Raw genomic sequence first — 3358 nt, 5'->3', positions numbered from 1 at the left:
CATATTCACCACCACCACCATCACCACTCGCGTTTCTCGTGGACTACTTCCCAGTCACCTGCTAGCTGCTCTCTCTCCTTCCACCTCTATACCCTTCGGTCTATTCCCAACACAGCTGCCAGTGAGAACCTGCTAAACCAAGTCACATGATGTACTTCTCTGCTCCAACCCCACAAAGCCAAGGTCCTCACAGGGACCTGAATGGCCCAACAAGAGCTGTCTAGCAGCCCCCACCTTTCCTATTACTCCTCCCCTTACTCTCTCAGCCTCAACTTGCTGAGCCTACAGCCTTTGCGCTGGCTGTTCCTGTCCCTGGGATGCTCTTCTCCTGGGTATCTATGACTCACTTCCTCACTTCCTTCAGTCCTTTCTTTAAATATTATCTTATCTTCTCAGTGGTGCCTCCTCTCAGCATCCTGTTGAAACAGCAAGCCCCATTGCCAAGAGTTACCCTGCTTTATTTTTCTCCTGGGAATGTACCACCTTCTGACTTTCATTTATTTCTAGTCTTCCTCAACGAGAATATAATTCCCATGCAGGTGGGGTTCTTATGTGTTTTATTCAGTGCTGTATCTCAGTGCCTGACACTTATTGGTACTTAAACAGTCCTTTGAATAAACAAAATAATTCCACATAGTGCCAAAAGCTCTGAAGAAAATTTTAAAAGGGTATATGCTAGAGATCGATAGGGCAGCAGTGCCGAGGTGCTGAACTATCCCTTGGGCCTCAGGATGGTAGTGACTTGTGAGCTGAGACGTGGATGGCAAGAAGGGGCCAGCCATGATGACGTGCACCCCAGGCAGAGGCACCAGTACAGCACAAAGGCCCAGGCTGGAACCCAAGCAGAAAGCAGGGTGCCTGGAGGGGACGGAAGGAGGCCACACAGGAGAGAGTCAGGGGGGTGGGCAGCGGCCAGGTCCTGGAGGCTGGGTTGTGCTGATCCTGGGTTTGTTCGTTCTCAGATCTGGTCCTCGCCTCTCAGCTCTGGGTTGCAGGGGCTGGCCCTGTGGGCTGGGTTTCCACAAGCTGGCCCTGGGTTTGGTCGAGGGGAAGCACTGCTGAGAGGTTGAGGGGGTCAGGGCCAGGGAGCAGCGAGGGTTCTCTTTCCCTTGCTGTCTGCACTCACAGCTTCCCTCCATGGCCCCAGCCGCTGCTGCAAGGCTTTTTGCGGTTCTAGCTTCAGCCAGATGACCCAGGCCCCCAGACTCTAATATCACCACCTCTTCCCTTGACTGGCAGGATGTTGCTAAACTTCCCACAGCTGCTAATCTCAGGGTTGCTTCCCATCCTCTCTGTCACCTATGTAACCAACTCCCTGCCTTACAGTCACTCAGAACAGTTTCTATGTTCCTTGCAAGGGACTGACTGATTTGTTTGGAAAAACAAACCTGGGGTCAAGTAGACAGGGGGATGCCGGGAGGACGCCCAAGGCGGCATACGAGCAGGCTGTGAAGTTATAGACTTGTACGCAGCATCTTAAGGAGGAGGAAACTAGATCTGACCAGTAGGAACTACAGGGAGTATCTTGGGGCTCAGAGGGGTTCCTACCAAGTAGGACTGTAGAGAGAGAAAGGGTTTGAGCAGAGAAGTAGCACAGCGTGTGCCAGGGATGTTATCAGGGCACGGGATGCATCAGGTAGGGGAGGATATTCTATTCAAGGGTTTAGAAGGGCCTCTTCCAGCCTGGAGCTCCTGTGGCGCGGTGGGACATATATCCTGCACGCCGCAGCTCACACCACCTTTCGCATCCATTTCCATTCTTAGCTTCAACACAATCCTATCAGGGAGGCTGCCGGCCTGTTAGTCATGTGGATATTGAGATTCGGGGGTTTGTGGGCAGAACTTTGAGGCCTCTCTGCAGGAGAGGCCCAATCTGTTGAATAAGAAAACCTGGTGCAGTCCTGAGGGGGTTGTCGCCTGGTGGTTGGGGGCAGACTCTGGGACACAGGGGCTGTGCTCCATCAAGTCTTGGCTCTGTGACCTACTGTGTGACCGTGGGCAAGGTATTAGGGTCTCTGCGCTTCAGTTTCATCATCTGTAAAATGGGCGATAATAGTAGTTCTTACTGCACAGAGTTATAGTGAGGACAGCCTGAGTTAACGCATGTAAAAGTGCTGAACTAGTGTTTGGCACACAGTACGCCCTGCACTGGTCTCCTTTGCCAGTTCTCCCAACCACAAAATGTTGGCAGGTCCCAAGAACTCAGTCCTCGGTCCCCTCCTTCTTCCTATGCACGTGTACTTCCCTGACAACCTGTCATTCTGTGGCTTTACATACAATCTATATGCCAATGATTCGAAAATTTGCATCTCTAACCCCCAATTCCAGACTCATACAGCCAACGGATACTTCCACTTAGATATCTACGTGTCTCTAACTGAACAGTCTGATCTTGATCTCTCCCCAAACTAGCTCCTCCTGTCATCACTCATCCTTTCCGTTGCCCAGGCCAAACCCTCAGGGTCATTTTTGACTCCTCTTTGCCACTCAGGCCTCATGTCTCATCCGTCAGCAAATGCTACTGGCCGCACCTTCGAAACATGACAATTCAACTGCTTTTCCCCACCTCCCTTGCTACCACCCTGGTCCAAGCCACCATGATCCCTTGCCTGGGTCACTGTGGTAGCTCTCTGCTTCAGCCTGTTGTCAACACAACAACCAAGTCATTCTGTGAACATTGTAACTAATTCCTCTGTTCCATTCACTCAGTGTAAAAGCCTAAATCTTTAAAAAATAAGTTTTGAGGCCCCCTGAGATCTGCCCCCCCTCCTCTGTCCCCTTGACTCCCTCACCCCCTGACCTCCTACCCCTCTTCCCTCCTTGCTCTTCCTCCATCAGGCAGGGCACTCTGCTTCCTCAGCATTTATGCGCATGGCTGTGACTTGCCCTTCCCAGGGATCCCTCTCCCCTCCAGAACACGCCCCCCCCCTTAGATTTTTATACAAATACCATCCTCTCAGTGGGGCCTTCCCTGGTCAGCCAATTTCAAATTGCAACTCTCGATGCTCCCTACTTCTTTGCCCTGCTTAATCCACCCCCCCCCCCCCGGATTCGTTGTCATCTAACATACTACTTAAGGATCCTACTTCTTGTCTATCTGCCCCCAGAAAGCAAGCTCCCTGTGGACATGGGTCAGCCCTGTCAGGGGCTAAGTCCCCAGGGACATCAAAAAAGGTGTGCTAAAAAAAATCATGGGGGGGAGCCTTGGGCGAAATGGGGGGGTATCAGCAACTCGGGGGGATACCCGGGGCCCGGGCCCTACCCTTTGGAAAAAACTTCTTGGGGGACCCCGAAATTTAAACACAGGTGGGGGGAAAGAAAAAAAACCAGGCTAAAAGGCCCCAGGGGATAAAAAAAG

This window comes from Myotis lucifugus, unplaced genomic scaffold (assembly GCF_000147115.1).
Source record: "Myotis lucifugus unplaced genomic scaffold, Myoluc2.0 scaffold_65, whole genome shotgun sequence".
Taxonomy (NCBI): Eukaryota; Metazoa; Chordata; class Mammalia; order Chiroptera; family Vespertilionidae; genus Myotis; species Myotis lucifugus.
This window is presented reverse-complemented; position numbering follows the sequence as displayed.